General features: G+C 36.3%; 1 protein-coding gene across 7 annotated transcripts in view; it reads left to right on the top strand.

Moving 5' to 3' along the window:
• LOC100644811 (neuroligin-4, Y-linked) overlaps positions 1-19,945 on the top strand; it is a 220,951-nt gene that overhangs the window by 131,416 nt on the left and 69,590 nt on the right. For 5 of the 7 annotated variants that reach the window (XM_048408534.1, XM_048408536.1, XM_048408535.1 and 2 more), the window contains one exon: positions 14,440-14,625. The exons of 1 other annotated variant lie outside the window; for it this stretch is intronic. The gene's annotated coding sequence lies outside the window, so the exon portion shown is untranslated. Of the gene's footprint in view, positions 1-14,439; positions 14,626-16,408; positions 16,545-19,945 lie in introns of all 7 variants that reach the window. One more of the 7 variants, XM_048408533.1, reaches the window with a different exon arrangement.

Below are 19,945 nucleotides of genomic sequence, written 5' to 3'. Positions count from 1 at the left end.
ACTGTTTCTTGTAGCCTTCAGCTAGACCTACACACCAAGGTTAACTTTTTGGTAACGTCCTTTGCTGTAAATACAGTTGAAAAACTCTACACCTTTTCTTTTGTACATCCGTGACCTGGAGGTCGAATGTTACGAAGAGAATAGAATTTAGTTAAACATAAATTCAAAACAAGGAGAGGTGCATATTATTGTGCCCTTGAATATAAATTTTGTTTTGGCTTACAAGGTCTAGAAACAAAAGAACTATACGTAGATCTCTATTACTGTTTCTTGTAGCCTTCAGCTAGAGCTACACACCAAGGTTAACTTTTTGGTAATGTCCTTTGCTGTAAATATAGTTGAAAAACTCTACACCTTTTCTTTTGTACATCCGTGACCTGGAGGTCGAATGTTACGAAGAGAATAGAATTTAGTTAAACATAAATTCAAAACAAGGAGAGGTGCATATTATTGTGCCCTTGAATATAAATTTTGTTTTGGCTTACAAGGTCTAGAAACAAAAGAACTATACGTAGATCTCTATTACTGTTTCTTGTAGCCTTCAGCTAGACCTACACACCAAGGTTAACTTTTTGGTAATGTCCTTTGCTGTAAATACAGTTGAAAAACTCTACACTTTTTCTTTTGTACATCCGTGACCTGGAGGTCGAATGTTACGAAGAGAATAGAATTTAGTTAAACATAAATTCAAAACAAGGAGAGGTGCATATTATTGTGCCCTTGAATATATATTTTGTTTTGGCTTACAAGGTCTAGAAACAAAAGAACTATACGTAGATCTCTATTGCTGTTTCTTGTAGTCTTCAGCTAGAGCTACACACCAAGGTTAACTTTTTGGTAATGTCCTTTGCTGTAAATATAGTTGAAAAACTCTACACCTTTTCTTTTGTACATCCGTGACCTGGACGTCGATTGTTACGAAGAGAATAGAATTTAGTTAAACATAAATTCAAAACAAGGAGAGGTGCATATTATTGTGCCCTTGAATATATATTTTGTTTTGGCTTACAAGGTCTAGAAACAAAAGAACTATACGTAGATCTCTATTACTGTTTCTTGTAGCCTTCAGCTAGACCTACACACCAAGGTTAACATTTTGGTAATGTCCTTTGCTGTAAATACAGTTGAAAAACTCTACACCTTTTCTTTTGTACATCCGTGACCTGGAGGTCGAATGTTACGAAGAGAATAGAATTTAGTTAAACATAAATTCAAAACAAGGAGAGGTGCATATTATTGTGCCCTTGAATATAAATTTTGTTTTGGCTTACAAGGTCTAGAAACAAAAGAACTATACGTAGATCTCTATTACTGTTTCTTGTAGCCTTCAGCTAGAGCTACACACCAAGGTTAACTTTTTGGTAATGTCCTTTGCTGTAAATATAGTTGAAAAACTCTACACCTTTTCTTTTGTACATCCGTGACCTGGAGGTCGAATGTTACGAAGAGAATAGAATTTAGTTAAACATAAATTCAAAACAAGGAGAGGTGCATATTATTGTGCCCTTGAATATAAATTTTGTTTTGGCTTACAAGGTCTAGAAACAAAAGAACTATACGTAGATCTCTATTACTGTTTCTTGTAGCCTTCAGCTAGAGCTACACACCAAGGTTAACTTTTTGGTAATGTCCTTTGCTGTAAATATAGTTAAAAACTCTACACCTTTTCTTTTGTACATCCGTGACCTGGAGGTCGAATGTTACGAAGAGAATAGAATTTAGTTAAACATAAATTCAAAACAAGGAGAGGTGCATATTATTGTGCCCTTGAATATAAATTTTGTTTTGGCTTACAAGGTCTAGAAACAAAAGAACTATACGTAGATCTCTATTGCTGTTTCTTGTAGTCTTCAGCTAGAGCTACACACCAAGGTTAACTTTTTGGTAATGTCCTTTGCTGTAAATATAGTTGAAAAACTCTACACCTTTTCTTTTGTACATCCGTGACCTGGAGGTCGAATGTTACGAAGAGAATAGAATTTAGTTAAACATAAATTCAAAACAAGGAGAGGTGCATATTATTGTGCCCTTGAATATAAATTTTGTTTTGGCTTACAAGGTCTAGAAACAAAAGAACTATACGTAGATCTCTATTACTGTTTCTTGTAGCCTTCAGCTAGAGCTACACACCAAGGTTAACATTTTGGTAATGTCCTTTGCTGTAAATATAGTTGAAAAACTCTACACCTTTTCTTTTGTACATCCGTGACCTGGACGTCGATTGTTACGAAGAGAATAGAATTTAGTTAAACATAAATTCAAAACAAGGAGAGGTGCATATTATTGTGCCCTTGAATATATATTTTGTTTTGGCTTACAAGGTCTAGAAACAAAAGAACTATACGTAGATCTCTATTACTGTTTCTTGTAGCCTTCAGCTAGACCTACACACCAAGGTTAACATTTTGGTAATGTCCTTTGCTGTAAATACAGTTGAAAAACTCTACACCTTTTCTTTTGTACATCCGTGACCTGGAGGTCGAATGTTACGAAGAGAATAGAATTTAGTTAAACATAAATTCAAAACAAGGAGAGGTGCATATTATTGTGCCCTTGAATATAAATTTTGTTTTGGCTTACAAGGTCTAGAAACAAAAGAACTATACGTAGATCTCTATTACTGTTTCTTGTAGCCTTCAGCTAGAGCTACACACCAAGGTTAACTTTTTGGTAATGTCCTTTGCTGTAAATATAGTTGAAAAACTCTACACCTTTTCTTTTGTACATCCGTGACCTGGAGGTCGAATGTTACGAAGAGAATAGAATTTAGTTAAACATAAATTCAAAACAAGGAGAGGTGCATATTATTGTGCCCTTGAATATAAATTTTGTTTTGGCTTACAAGGTCTAGAAACAAAAGAACTATACGTAGATCTCTATTACTGTTTCTTGTAGCCTTCAGCTAGAGCTACACACCAAGGTTAACTTTTTGGTAATGTCCTTTGCTGTAAATATAGTTAAAAACTCTACACCTTTTCTTTTGTACATCCGTGACCTGGAGGTCGAATGTTACGAAGAGAATAGAATTTAGTTAAACATAAATTCAAAACAAGGAGAGGTGCATATTATTGTGCCCTTGAATATAAATTTTGTTTTGGCTTACAAGGTCTAGAAACAAAAGAACTATACGTAGATCTCTATTGCTGTTTCTTGTAGTCTTCAGCTAGAGCTACACACCAAGGTTAACTTTTTGGTAATGTCCTTTGCTGTAAATATAGTTGAAAAACTCTACACCTTTTCTTTTGTACATCCGTGACCTGGAGGTCGAATGTTACGAAGAGAATAGAATTTAGTTAAACATAAATTCAAAACAAGGAGAGGTGCATATTATTGTGCCCTTGAATATAAATTTTGTTTTGGCTTACAAGGTCTAGAAACAAAAGAACTATACGTAGATCTCTATTGCTGTTTCTTGTAGTCTTCAGCTAGAGCTACACACCAAGGTTAACTTTTTGGTAATGTCCTTTGCTGTAAATATAGTTGAAAAACTCTACACCTTTTCTTTTGTACATCCGTGACCTGGAGGTCGAATGTTACGAAGAGAATAGAATTTAGTTAAACCAGAATTCAAAACAAGGAGAGGTGCATATTATTGTGCCCTTGAATATATATTTTGTTTTGGCTTACAAGGTCTAGAAACAAAAGAACTATACGTAGATCTCTATTACTGTTTCTTGTAGCCTTCAGCTAGACCTACACACCAAGGTTAACTTTTTGGTAATGTCCTTTGCTGTAAATATAGTTGAAAAACTCTACACCTTTTCTTTTGTACATCCGTGACCTGGAGGTCGAATGTTACGAAGAGAATAGAATTTAGTTAAACATAAATTCAAAACAAGGAGAGGTGCATATTATTGTGCCCTTGAATATAAATTTTGTTTTGGCTTACAAGGTCTAGAAACAAAAGAACTATACGTAGATCTCTATTGCTGTTTCTTGTAGTCTTCAGCTAGAGCTACACACCAAGGTTAACTTTTTGGTAATGTCCTTTGCTGTAAATATAGTTGAAAAACTCTACACCTTTTCTTTTGTACATCCGTGACCTGGAGGTCGAATGTTACGAAGAGAATAGAATTTAGTTAAACAAAAATTCAAAACAAGGAGAGGTGCATATTATTGTGCCCTTGAATATATATTTTGTTTTGGCTTACAAGGTCTAGAAACAAAAGAACTATACGTAGATCTCTATTACTGTTTCTTGTAGCCTTCAGCTAGACCTACACGCCAAGGTTAACTTTTTGGTAATGTCCTTTGCTATAAATATATAAATGTGCTCCCTATCATACTTCTATTGTATTGTAAGACTAAAAGAGCGAGGATCTGGATCAGCATACACTATACCTATACTTATTTCAATATATTTTTCTATTACAAATTCATCCGCTCGTTTCTCTATCAGTCAACTTCAACAAAAGACCGTAATTCAAAATTAAACAATTCCGATCTTCTATGACCTAGCGATGCCTGTATCACATTCGAAGATTAAAATAGCTTCGATTGTACAAAGGCAAGGCGCGAAAATTTCCAGTATCACGACAGGAGTTTCCACTTTCCTATTTTTTCTTCCACGAACGAGATTTCGTAATTTCTCTTACGTATCCTGATGGCGCGTCGAAAGAAAGGCTTTCCGTGTAATTCACGGTGCAATACCGGGGACTGTTTCGCGCGAATTACGCCAGTGAATTCGAGACGCGTGCAATTTTAACGCGTTCACGAAGCGTAGTCGGCTGGCATAACAAACTACCAAGCCGCCGTTACTCTTACACCGTCGTCCTGACGACGCGACGAAAAGCTCCGACCGAAAGTTCGCTCGACGACAAAGGAGCCAGCCACTCGCTAGAATCGGAACGCGCTTATAATGGGAATTCGGAAACAATGACACCCGCTATCGAACCGGTTGCATTCATGCAACGGGTGCTCGAAAACTTCCGGCCGAATTTAATATTCCGTCAACACGCTCAACGTCCGAGTTTCGTACTCGAAAATGATCGTTGAATACTTTATCATGGCAGAAATATCGTTCATAATTCGAAAACATCAGAAACCTCTTGCATAATAATTTGTCAGCTGATAGTATTGATGATAGATTATAGACTTCTCTTTTACAATGTTTTTAATTTCTCGTTAGTTAATTGTAAGATAATCAAGTGACATTTAACTTGTAAAATCTATTTCAAAATTTCGTTCCATTAGAAATACGCGTTACTCTCTTTCTGATTGATTTTATTATTTTAATCATAATTTATAATAATTGTAATTTGTAAAATTTACTTATCACTGACAATATTAGTTCAATCGTATCAAATGCCTAAAAAACGTTCAGAATTTTCTACGTGATACTGATATTTTGATTTGATAATATTAATACAGTTATGTAAAACGATTAAAAAGTTGTTTGGAAACTTTCGGAAATCTTTCCCATTGGATTGTTCGTTAATTATCATTGCAATGGAGGAAGATAATTAAGAATAGAACAGCAATAGAATGGAAACGGTGACTCAAAATTATCCAATAATCAAATTAGAAATTGTACAAAATTTACACGATTATGTATAGATCGAAGCTTTCTAGCTTCCTACGTGAATCATTTTCAATATATAGGGTGTCCCAAGTTTAATCAATCTTCACCAGTGTACTATATGAATAGAAATCAGAAAACAAAATGTAACATAAACATAGGTTCACAAACGTTTTATTATCGCGCCTTATTCTACAGAAACAATGCTGAGTTATGTTTAAATTTCAAAATACCATGCCCCGTTTCGAATGCAAGCTTGACATCGTAAAGAGATTGAGTTTATCACTCTCCGAATTTCATGTTTATCTTGCTTCGGTTCAGTGAATTCATCGTTAATCCTTTCTATCAGTTCTCGTCACGAATTGACTCTTGTACGATACACGATCGTTTTCACTGTTCCCCACAAATAAAAGTGAGGTATAAAATCTGGCGATCTCGCGAGCCAAACAATGTATCTTCCCAGACCAATCCATCTTCCATGATAATGTTCGTCTGGTCGTTCGTACGTCTCGTCTCTCGATTAATTTTAGGTTTCGTACTTTTGTTATAATCTTTTTATTAAGTGTTTGCAGGCCTATGTTTATATAACATTTTCTACTTACTCTTACTCATAGAATATATTGGTGACGTTTGATCGTTTAAATCTGGGACACCCTGTTTATAGAAAAGCATCGTCATATAACCATCGTAAAATATACAAAGATCGTATAACCATCGTCTATGTGTATGTATAACATCTACCATCAATATGCTGCAATGAAAATATATTTACTAATGGATACAAAATCGAATATGAAAACATTCCCCATTTTCATTCATTCAAAATACACATGAACCTGATACCTATCAAACCATACGCTATTTATTTATCCACCCAACGAAGCGCCAAAGCACAGTTATTACTCGTAAACGTGCACATTTACTGTAGATAGAGCTTTTAACGTATCGTGTACGCAAAACAACTCAGTCCAAATTTCCGCTAATAAATCCAATTCCTTGTTATTCAAAAATTAGAGAAAAATCTTGCCAGGAAACATTCAACTTATGACAACTTTCTCGCGTATTAGAACGCGATATTAAATCGCACATAGAGGAATCGTAAATATAATAAATACCATTAGTCGCATATTAATCTGATTAATATGTCATTAAATCGCAAAGTTACAGAGATCACAGATATACATATATCGTAAATACTTACACGAGTAGATTGGGAATCTTTATGCAAACTTATATTTTTGAGAATATAATTTAATAAAGCCAGTCCAATTGCGTATTCTAGTATCTTCAAATTTTCCACAAATGCATAGAAATTAGAAGCGCATTCGCGAGTCACTGTATTGGGTAATAATTTGAAAAGCCTGTAAGGATATTCTTCATTTTAATGATTGATTTTAATAAAATTGATGACATAAGTGTCGCAGTCGTAGAAGAGAAATTAGAGAGATTGAACAGTTCCGGGTCCTCCTGGAATTGAAATAAATTTCCTTGTTGAAAGTTTCGATACGGGGTCGAAACAATTTGGAAAGCCGGTTGTCGGCATCCGATAATCCAGAATCTCGTTCCGGGGAACGTTCTATCGACGACACAGAACTCTCGGGCGGAAGTTCGCGCGCCAATAATCCGTGCGTTACGCGAACTCGGCCGCGCAGATACGTACACGGTTCACGGTTTTCGTGCACGCCATAAAGGAAGCTTATGCGGCATGAAACTTTCCGACGACGGCCGATATCAATTTGCTTAACGATAGCCAAGTTTTCGTTCGCCCGAGATACGCTTCTGGAACGGCGATGGTCGGCGATACTGCAGGAGAATCGGCCATCGTGTGCGGACGTGCCTAACTTTTGTGCAGCCCGCGTGAGCATAACTTTCACGGAGAGGGGGGAGAAAATTTGCGATGGGATGCCATTGCTAGCCTTTTCGCGATCACTCGACTAGTTGTGGAATTGCGAGCTCTTTTCGGAATACACGAGCAATGGACCAAGAAATGGAAGGGATTGTGGAAAATGATCGACAAAGGGACGGTCGAGAAACGTTATAACAAAATTGATACGTAGGAAATGCCATTTTTTTTTAAATAAAATTTTAACGTCTGGAGAGTACAGAGTAGTGCGGGAAATATTTATAATGCGAATATTTTTGGACATTTATTGTTTTTTCATGTGCATGTTTTATACGTTTTTTCATCCCCTACAAAGTTTTCTAAATATTACTGGTGTTAACTATACCTTTGGCTTCCAGAAAACTTTAACAATATACTATGACGTTATATTAGAGTTGTTCGTATTTCGAAAGTCACGTTGCAATCAGAAAATATTATTCTCTTGTATATATCTTCGTTTGTTCTTCAAAACATCATTATTAAAAGAATAATGTAAATAAGAAAAGGTAATTATTCGTTAAATAGATCTCAAGTAGAAGATTATTAATTGATCTCTATCATCTTGAAAATAAAAAAGATATCCTCGTTATAATTTAATGGATAATCCTGGGGTTCTAAATGTCTGAGTGTACAAGTTCGTATAATATTAAAACAGAAAAAAGCAAATTGTTGTTAGCGAATATCGAGCACAACATTCTCTGTTTTATATCATTTTATTGAATTACGTATGACGCATTTTGTTCCATTACTTTTTTCTATTTACATTTAACAGATTAAATTTCATGTTTGTATAAACATTGCCAGATAAAGCAGCTGCGTGCAGATAACGAAAGACACTTTTGGGACAATCTAATACGTGCATACAATAATCACACAATAATCATACTATAGTCTACATCATAGACGCTATAAAAGTAGAATTTTTATAGACTATGATCTTAAACAGAAAGTTAGTTTGCCGAATCGTCAAAGAGATTACTGCGATTCACGGGCTTGAAAAATTCGGCAGTCGCTTTTATCACGACTGCGAACGAAGGACGCGAGAGTTTATGCTCCACTCGAACTCGATATTTTATTATTTTCGTTTTATTTGGAAAGTTACGCGCGAGAAAAATCTGCTGCGCGACGTTGTTCGACGTACGCGCGTCGAGCTGTACAATAAAATTTTACGGTGTACCAACCGTGCAATGCGACTGACAACGGTTACATATACTATTTGATTTAAGACAGCGAAATAGGTCATCAGAGATCATTCGATTTATTATTTAGTGCGTGTAATTCAATGTATACTGTGTTATCTATTATCTATAGTAAATTTATTCATTTATAATCGTAAAATACACTATCTAGGACTGCTATTAATTTAGCAATAATTTTCATTCGTTAGAAACCCTTACGGAAATAGAAATTTCAGTATACACGCTTAAATAAAATATGCAATAAAAATTTAAGATCACTTTTATATCGATAACTCGATGAGTAACTATAATTTCAAAAAATCTATAATAATTTTCGTAATACTTTTCGCTTAAAAATATCTACGGAGATGAAAATTTCACGATAAGCGCTTCGAAAGCAAAATAAAAAGTAAAATAATTTTCGTATCGATGATTGAACGACTGCGAAGGTTAATTAAGACTTGAGAGAATCCATCGATAAGATTGATCCGAGAAAAAACACGAGTACTCGAAATTACAATTGCTTTTTCGGTCGCAATATCTATTTAATTCCACGTACTCTGCGTTTATACGTATGCGTAGTATGTGAAAGACGGTATGTACGCAATTTGGTGTGTGCGCGTGAATGTAACCAAATATATAGAGAGCAAACGTATGCATCTACTTATACTTGCGCGTGCAAACACGCGCAGCAGCTACGATATAGCTACGAACACTTGGATATGCGTTACCAATATTTGTATGCACAAACAGGCTGCATTGTTACGGAAGCAATTCTAGCAAATGAAGAATTTTACTTCAAAGAGATTGAAACGATCCACCATGCAAACGCGGAAATCAAATTTTTCTTTCAACTGAAACCTGCTTCCGTTGATGAAAATATGAAAGAAATATAGCTACAAAGGATACGAATAATCTTTCTGTCTCTCGATCTTCCAAATGTATCCGTAGAAGCGAATGAAATTCGTAACGAAAGTTCTGTTATCAATTTAGAAACGCCCTGTATACGGATGCAGTTCCACACGGATACTAACTACATTTTCGTAAACGACATACACATTCATACGCATAACCGCAGGTGTAATTCATGCATGTGCGCATTCACATGGACGTGTTGTAACCGCATGATTTATCGTCTTACGTGCCCGGACGAACTCTCGGTCCACTTCTATCATCGGTTTCCTCCGATCGCTGCCTCTAACCGCTTTCCTTCTCCTCCCCAGTGGCGTGGCCGGAAAAGATGACTGATTTCCATTACTATCGAAATTCCTCGTGGAAAACAGGTAACACGAAGTATGAGATAAAAAGGCAACGAAAATGATTAACTTGTGGCGATTCTGGAACATGAGCTGATTCGACGATGAATTCAATTGAACTTACAGTATCGTTCGAACGTGTCCTTTCTCGTGTTTAACAACGTGTATTCTAATTACGAAATAAAGGCAAAACGTACTCGTTTCAGTGGAAGGGAACCGATATGATATCACGTAATGATATCGTATCACCTAATATCAAATAAATACGAAACAAACGAAATACTCGACGATCGATCGTCGATTAACACCTAATCCCAAGGATCCATTCATCTTCGATAGCTATCGTCACGACGTCGATCTCAAACGTCCTTATCTATCCATGATACTACGTTAATGACCAACCATAACCACCAAGTGACCTTAAGTATCAGAGACGTGACTTGGATCACCTACGTGATCCGACCGAATGACAAGATGATCATTGTACGATTCTCGAGCGACCTCGAGTGTGAAGAATACGACCTCTAATTTCACGACCTCTGTCGAGCTTCAAAGCTTCGTTTGCTAGACTTAAAGTACACGACATTTTCTCATTTTTTCGTTATTATAGTAAATACCGATGGTGTCTCATAATATACAACAAGTTTGATTATTCCGTCCAAAATTCAAGAAAGAATTCAAAGACATTGAACCTTAGGTAACTGAGATAGCTCTCCGTGTCACCAGACAAACATATTTTTGACCAAGTACCTTGAGTTTTCACCTTCGTTCGGATGACACGTTATGTAAAAGTGGAAGTTGTTCCTAGCATTCTCGAATATCTTTCCTTTCGCGTAAGCCTTGACGCGGAGGAAGACTCCGTTGAATCTATCGTGAAAGATTCTGGCCACGTTTTACAGCTTCAGTTTTACGCCATTCTTTCCCCCTTGCCATTTCTCCCTTTTCCTTTTATTCTTTCCCTCTCTTTCTCTCTATCGCTGCGACCTGAAATTCCGAAGTCCTGCTCGAGATGCCTTTTCATTTAGAATTTAATGTTTCAAATGTCCCCCCTTGCCCTGGCCTCGGTTTCAGTCACGGGTTCTACGAACCCTTCGAGAAAACGAGGTCGTGGTATAAAAGATATTGTAGTAGAACAAAGGGGAGAGGGAAAGATGTGAAGTAGAAGGTAGGACTGGAGAGAGTCGTTGAGAAAGTTTTTATCGGGCAAACGAATGGACGTTCTCCTGATCGATTTTCCCGATCGATGAAGTGCCGCCCCTCCTTCTTCGTACTATCCCTGTCACTTCCGTGTCCTTTTAACGGCTGTGGACTTATCTGATATTTTACTTTACTGTTTGAGCGTTCACTGAATTTATATATCCTCTTTCACTTTACTTCTTTTTCTTGTTATTCTTTTCGAAAAATCACGTAACTCCGTAAAAATACCACTGTACAACACTCTACTATTTGTGAAACAGTTACGACTCTATCGTGTCGGATAACAGATTTCTATCACGAAACATCGAAATTTATATGGAAAATTTAAAATACTACGAACATGATCTATAAGTGCGGTTCTGCGAACTTGTTGATTTCACCATTTCGTAATTGATAAGATACCAATAAAAAATAATAAATTCTAAATATGCAGTTTGAAACACGAAAATTTGCATAAATAATTCAAAATTCCAGGCAACAACGTCCCAAACTTCCTGATTTCATAACTAATTAATCCTCGCCAGTAATATCTAATTCCCATCTCCCCTATGTAGCTAATCGTATAATCTATAACTAATCATAATACTCGAGCGACTCTATAATTTAGTCTATACAGTCTCGAAGACGGTCTTGCCTCGAAACTAACATCGGAATGCATATTGGCGATACTTGAGTCGTTAGTCAGTTGATCCAGCACGAGGTAGACACGAGAATTGTATAATTATATCGATTACTCGGCGATTATACACACTGCAAGGAAATAGGCGTTCGAACGTAATCAGATTCGAAATCGATATGATAATTGGTTGGCGAACGTGTAATAGAATTGTCAGTGTGTCGCGATGTGCATAGAAATCTAGATTGCCAAGCCATAATGGCTGATACACACTCAAGAAGTATTTTTATATACACTTTCCAACCACGGTGAATGAATCGCGACAACGACTACTTTCACGACAAAGATATACCAATAATCGTACCTTTTATTTAGCCGAAATGGCCTGTCCATGGCGAACACACTGGTCTCATGTTGGAAAATGATTCTCCGATACTGTTACGAGCAGATTTCACACATACACCTTCGCGTTCGTTCTGTCTGATGCGAATTTTAAAATAATACCGCCACTTCGCTTCAAATTCTTGCTAATAAACGAACTGTACTTTGATGATACTCGCTGTGGACTCGTTATGTAGGAAATACTTGCACCGAGAAATATACTTGTACCGAATAATATAAAAATCTTTGATCAGCCGTGGATTCTTCGTAAAAGGCGAATGAAATTTCCTTAATTTTTACGTTTAAGAGAGAAGGTGCAATTGCTCCCCAACAGTATATAACTGTAATTTATTCATATTAGATTGTCTAAAAAGTTTCTTTCGTTTTATAAGGAAATAATAGACGCGCAATGGTTTTTATTTTATATTAGTTTACTGAATTATGTAGGAACATAATAATAGAGATATAACGAAATGATCATACCTAATTCGATAAAATAATATAAAACAGAAATTGTTGTTCATATATCATCTTATGAAACGAAAGATACTTTTCCGACAACCTAATATATAAACGGAATCTGAACGCATATATCTTTAGAAAGCAACGCAAATCTTTAAAAAGAAGAAATTAGGAGGATAACGTTAAATTTTCTGAATTGCATGAAATTTCTTATAAACGCAGAAGAAATAACGAATTTAATATGATTAAAGAGAGGCTGAAAAGAAATATTGAAAGTCAAGTAAGAATAATTCTCTGAAATGCTTTCGTCTGGTGATTGAGGAGAGCATCGTTGATCACTGGCTTCGTTTCCCCTTGCGTCGTCAACGTTACTTCGATGCTTTTATTCGATGTCGTAAAGCAAGCTTAACATGTCACTTGGCCCGATACAGGGCCGGGTAGGAATGCGCCGAATGAATTGTGGCTTGATCCAACATCAATATTGATTAAGTACACAAGGAAGGAGAAGTGTAACTTTTCTCTCGAGGCAACACCCTTACGATGCCTGACACATAATACTCGGATTAAATCTGCAGTGTCTTTAGGTGTAACTGATGAGACTGGCTCAAGGAATCGCGCGAAACATTACTTCTCGGACTGAAAGAAGCTCCTAATACTCTTCGATCAAAGTCTAGATTAAAAGAACAAGCTCTACTAGCTACGGAAAATACGAGGAAACAAGGAATATCGACAAGTCGTAGTATTCTCTTACATCTTAAATTCGCGTTAAACCGAAATACCACTTATTTCCAAATATTAAACTTGAAAATGTGATAACTTTTTTTATTAAAATTCACAAGACTCGCGAAGTTTCTCATTCTTTTACAATTGCAAATGAGATTTTTCGTGAGAGAATTTCGTTCATAGAAAGCTTTAAAAGAGATATTTTACGTGTATGTCTAATTTTCATAACATAAATTCATCCTGTTCATATATGTATATATGCGTTATATATACATCATGACATACATAAAAACTCATTTCGTGAAATATTTCACGAACTATATTTTCCCTTGAATCTATGAATACATTTGTGTTTTTCAGTATGAATATTCTTTCGTGTAAAAATATTTAAAAAAATCGTGTGTTTCAAGATACAGAATGTCCTCCGTTTAGCGTGCCCGTAGATGACATGTCTCACGAACAGATTTTTATCTGAATTTATGGCCGAGATATCTCGCACCTTAATGAAAAGACACGCGAGATGTCTCGTCCATAACTCCACATGAACAACGCTACGTAGCAAGATATCTCATCCAACACATCTCATGAACGACATTGCGCCACGAAATATCTCCTCCTTAGATGCAAAACAGCTTAATTTATTGCTACGTCATCTCTCCAAAGAAATGCTCGCGAATACAGCTTTTAATTAAATAGAAAAATAAAATTTTAGTCGCTAAATTTCTTCAACATTTCTTTTGATCTCCAAAACTGTTGTTGTAAGTTCAAGTAGGTAAGAATATTCCTTTTTAAAGACGAAAGTTTCAGTTGTAAAAGACGTTCGAACAAAAATCACCGATCAAACATTGAAAATGAAATCTTCGTGCTCGTTGGTTTTGCATATTTTAAATAATACATTCTATACATCTTTTGCAATAGCTCGCAAAAAGTATTTACACACGACTGCATTTATTATTGAAATATAGATGAATATAGGAGATGATTGAACAAACATAAACAAAAATATAGCAATTTCCTTAAAAATAATTTATGTTTCTAAATATGTTGCTATTATTTATCCCATTGCTACTATTTATTATAATTTATGTCGCTAAATTTGTAACGATTTCTCTCGCGATCAAATCGCAGTCGGTCCTCTTTTCCTGAACGCAAATGGTTGCGCGACGATTCGGCCAATCCTCATGCCGGTTTGCCAAGAATAACGGGCCCGTTTCATTTTGTTGCAGCGTCGACATGCTTCACGCCGAGAGTCGTGTCGAGTAGATAGTGAAAGGACATTTAATTCCACGTCGTGGCACGTAGCAGAGTCGGTGCAGGACACTGTCGGTAGCGAAGGGAAATCCACGGATCTCGTGCCTAGCATGTCTAGGGGATGGACACTTAGAGAGCTTTATGAATCGTGCGCGACGCCGGTAAGTGAAGCGTTTATTTCTGCCTTAATCGCTGCGTTTGTCTCTGGTGATAAACAACCGAAGCCTTGTCTTTTCCCGCAAGCTTACATCCTTCCCAGACAAGTGTCCATTTATTCCGAGAGAACGAAATGAGTCGAGCAGTAAATTTCTCTCGGTCTCCCTCGTTGCCTCTCAATCTGTCCTGCCTCACGATTTTACTTGGTTTCGCCGAAGCCTAGCCTTCGACCACCATGGAAAATTGCGTCCCCGATCCTTCAGACACAACTACGATGGATCATTTCTTAAGCATTCTGTTCGCCGTTTAAGAAAGGATCTACGTTGGATTTAAGATTATTCTCTCGTTTTCAAGATGCTTGTTTCACGTGACTGACGATAAAGTGGCTGACTCAAGTATTTCACCACTTACCGTAGAATAGTTTTAAGCATATTGTAGGATCTTTGCTACAATTAGTTTATTTACAATAAATGGATCAAACGGATGTTGATTAAACAGGGAACGATGGTTGTTTAACGTGAACTAGATAATTAATTTGCAACTCTCGTCACCACGGATCCAACGCTTTCTCCTACGCGGACCACACTCTCTCAACAACACTCTCTTGACAACGCAATTCGCACTCTCTGACTTCTCGATTTACACTCTTTGACTTCTCAACTAACACTGACTGTTAATTCGTCTTTCTCCCTTAACATCCCTTTGTCCTTTGTCTTATCCCCACCACGCACGTGTTTCGCAACCGCTCGTGGCCAGGGTCACGCAGGTCTTTCCCGCGAAACTATTCGATTGAAGAATCGACGATACATTGTTGGGTCTGTCGACACTGGCTTTCTCGCGACATTGTTTATAATTCGCCGAATATCTCTTAGGCCTTTCGTCCACGATATTACAATATATTACGATGGATTAATCTAAAGATACGACTAGATTATCTTGAAAAATTCGATATTTACTGGTGTCTACAATTACCAAAACAGCATCGTTAAGGATAAAATACAGATATCCGTCACAAGTAGTATAGCTAATGGTTGAAGTAGTTTGTACCGCTTCAAGGCGGCTGCATGTGTCTGACTTATGCTATACATTTCTACTGTACAGTTATCTATTGTCACCGGCTACGTGGAAACACATTTAGCCCGTTCTCTATTATCTCTGCACAGCACCAAGTTTCCATTATTTATGCGTTTTACTACCGGCAAAGTTTACAGTCGATGCAGTTAACAGTTGTTGTAGTTTGCGCCCGCGGCTGACTTATCCCGTACCATTCTACCGGCGCCTTCTCTGATTATATCTATAATCGCGAAGGCGAAAATGTATCAGAAACTATTTGTTTCGTCCTCGTAGAAATTCTTACGCAAAACAATCTCGATGAGTGCCGATTCAGTTCGTGCCATTTAATTACAATAGACGTTTTATCAAAATTCGTATTAAAAGAGGTTCGACCGATCGAAGGGAAAGCAAGCTGAAACGAAATTTTCGTCTTATCCGATTTCTAAAGTTTCTACAATTTTACTGCTCGACGCTTAATAATAAATCGAAGTACTTTATACTTAAGCTAAACTGCAACGGCGTAGCTGCTGTTTTCATTTCGTTCGAGGCGTGAAACAAAACGCGTATGGTCTACGCGAGCAACAGGTTACCATAGAATTTTTCGAGAAAATCTAAAATTGGAAAAATTCGAATTTTCTCGCTACAAATCTCTCTACTCCGACGATGTTGATTTCGAGTTTCGCATCTTTTCATATTATATTGCGCGTTTCGATTTATGTTGTTTTTCGCTTTCAGCGTCGTCGATAAAGATAATCGGAAAGAGAATACGAAAAAACCACGTAACCGGATTACCGATAACGAATACAGGCTTCACAATAAGGATACGATAAGGAAAGTTCCGAAAGAAGGTTTAACGTTACTTCATAAAGCGGTGAGTGTTTCTCCACTATTCAGTTAAAGGCATAAAAGCCAAGAGAAAAGGGGCGTGGCTGAATACCTCCGTAAATGAAGGATTATTCTTCCTACTTGATAAACCAACGAGGGCCGCGCAATGAAACTCGGTCGCGTTTATTAAAACAAAGTTAAGTCCCGTAAGCATAGACCGGCTAAGAGAATCGAAAACAAGCGGACAGTAAATTTGCGTTATCTCCTCATCTCCTTGAAAATCCCCTTTCCCATCCCGGGGACGGATTTCCCGTTAGTTTGCCGAGGAGAACGCGGATAGGAAATTACGTCTGTAATATTACCTGTTACAGACTATTGGCTCTTATTCCGGTCTGAACGATAACTTTGTACGGCCTCAAATGCCATTCGCCGCAAGAAATATGGAAGGTCTTTCGGGAATAAAGCACCTTCAGCATTTTCGGTCTCCACCGATGCAACAGTGGCTCTCAAACTATTCTCAAACTTTCATTTGTAAATATACCAAGAAATATTGTATAAAAAATGTCTCGAAGAGAAAATTGTTTGAAATGGAATTTATTTGAAATGAAATTAATTTGTGGTTTGTTAACTCCTTCTTTGACAAATTGAAATCGTTGGCGACCCTCGAATTTCTTTAAAAATAATTTTACTCTATTAAAGTCAATGAAGAATTGTATAACATGGTAAAGGCTTTGGAAGGTATTTAAGGATTTTTTCAAACTTTTTTAAAGTCTAAGACAATTGAATACTTAAGCTTGGGTCGTAAACGAATCAGTTTATCTACGGATTATGTAAACGTATATCTATTTGCCTACGAAGTTAATGAAGAATATCGTAGCAGAATTTCTTAAATCTCTTTATAGTGATACATTCTCAATTTAAAAATATAAGATACTTCTATCTATATAATTTTTCTATTTTCTATTTTCTAATTTTCTATTTTCTATTTATAACTTGAATGATAATCGATAAAAAGATTCATACGTAAGAGATGTACTAACAAATACATTTTACCAAAATTCTTGCTATAATTCTCTATTGCTTTTTTCCTCCTCGAAATTGTCGTTCAAGAGAAAATTACAAGCACGTTGAATTACTTGTTACAGCAGTTTTATTAGTTATCGAAGCTCGAAGTAAATGAAGTAAACCGAGGGGAAAAAAGAAAACGGAAAGAGCCGTTGGTGTAATCTAATTTGCTGATGCGACAAGAAGAAGAGTCTAAATTGGTGGGAATGGGGTAAAAAGCGGCATCGATCGATCCACGCGGGAAAATTGGAAATACCTTGGTCCAATCTCGAATCAAACTGTTCTGCGGTGAATCAAGATAAGGAGGATCTCTCCTTACTCCACTCGGAAATGTCGACGTTTAAGATCGTTCGAAAGGATCTCTTAAAATTTCTCAGAGTGTCACCGTAAATTCATCGATTGTACTGCACAGTGAAGACACGAATCATTCACATTCCCTTTTTCAATCTGCTACGTTTTTACGAGCTCTTTTACGGATAAATAAGCTTTCGCAGATATTCGATAGAAAGTCTTAAATTAATTTAGGAAACTTACGAATACTTGTGAGATAAGAGAAAGAAGATTTGGAGTTTTGCGCTTCTTAATTCGACCATTAGGAAATGAATAAAATTCCATAGTTTTTTCTTTTTTTCTTTTTCTACACCTCCAAAGCAAACCTTCTTTTGACGAGGAGAAAAGAAAAAACGGATTCCAACCGAGGATTCGTATTTCAGTATTTCACAATGGTAAGGAAAAAACCGAGACGAAAGTACTGAGGGAAAATACGAGGATATGTTAGAGGATTTTCTTTATGCTTGTACGTCTGATAGAAGGATACAAGGCAGCGTGTGGATCGAAAAGATCCAAGATATATAAGCGTATGGTATATTAATATTTAATAATCGGAAAGGAGAAAAGCTCAGCGGGATACATATCGCACCGCATGCATATTGAACGTATAAAGACGCGAACTATAGGAGAGGAGAAGAGATGTACAAATGGCAGAAATGTGATAGCAAAGTTGAAAATATGAACCTTTTACTTTCGTGGCATAGCTAGATCGAAATATACGTGCTTGAATAACTCACACGTCCTGTCTCCGAGAAGAATACAATTTTGTATTTGTACACATACCACAATGAAATATCTTGCTTGTTAAATAAAAATGGTAACGAAAAGAACATTTGCATATACAGTACCTCGGTAAAGTTAGGTAAAGAAAAACTTGAAGAAAAAAGCACAGATAATTATTAATAGAAATTGGTATACAACATAAACGTATAATTAGTAATCACACTACGTGGCTTTCTGATATAACGAATAATTGACTGTGAATAATTGACAAAATACTTTGACGATATTTACCAACTTTATGTTTGCAACAAATATCTCGCAACTTCCCTATACATTTTCAGACTCATTTCAAATTTTATCAATACAATCATGATATTCGTCTACGGAACTAATGAAATTTCAAAAGGTTTTATACAACGCATAATGATATATTCGTCACAAGTTTCTACAAGTTTCAAATAGCTTCGCGAACAAATGCACCGTATACATTGTAAAACGATGCAAGTCATAATATTTTTCTCAACTTTGTCGTAGTCGCTAATTGATTCATTGAAAACACGATTATTTAAACCGATGGGATTGAAAAGGTTCAGAATTCAAAATTATCTTTTCATTAACATTTTTCACCCTTTTCCTTCTGTCGATGCAATTAATTACTATATTTTATATTTATGAAATTATCAACGATATCCATTGCCCGTCGATTGTCAAGTTGTCATTGAGTACGATAACAATTAAGATAATTAATTGCCGTTCCGTTATTCATGCAATTTTCCAGTTCCTTCCCTCCTCTGTTTCCACTTTGTTCGATCAATGTGCGAGAACTCTCGGAGGGAATCGATATATTCATCCTGTATCAGTTCTTCAATACGAAAAATGAATTAACTCGTTATTTGAAACTTGTCGATTCGTATCGGCATATTAAACAAAATCGTGCTTTATTTTCTTTTTAACTGATACCCGGACACTTGTTTATTTTCGACAAGATCTATTTTAATAAATCAGAATGCAATGATTTTACTCTTCAAAATCATTATAATTATGCATAATTGCATACTAATAGCTATATATAGATAACAGAAAATTTTCGCAATTCCTATAAAGGCATATCGTCCCAGTTCTTACCTCGCAGCAACACTCACATTTTCTGCCGGATCATTGGATTTTCATTAAAATCCAACTCGAATCGTAGCTATGCATTACGACGCACGAGACGACTATACTCATCCTGATTCATTTCTAAGATTCATTCTTCAAGAAATTCCTTGAGTTACACGTTACAATCCGGCTCGAAAGTGGCACTGTAAAATGGTAAACATCCTGAACAAT

This window comes from Bombus terrestris, chromosome 9, assembly GCF_910591885.1.
Source record: "Bombus terrestris chromosome 9, iyBomTerr1.2, whole genome shotgun sequence".
Lineage (NCBI taxonomy): Eukaryota > Metazoa > Arthropoda > Insecta > Hymenoptera > Apidae > Bombus > Bombus terrestris.
The sequence above is the reverse complement of the archived record's forward strand: the minus strand, read 5'-3'. Positions and strand labels throughout refer to the sequence as shown.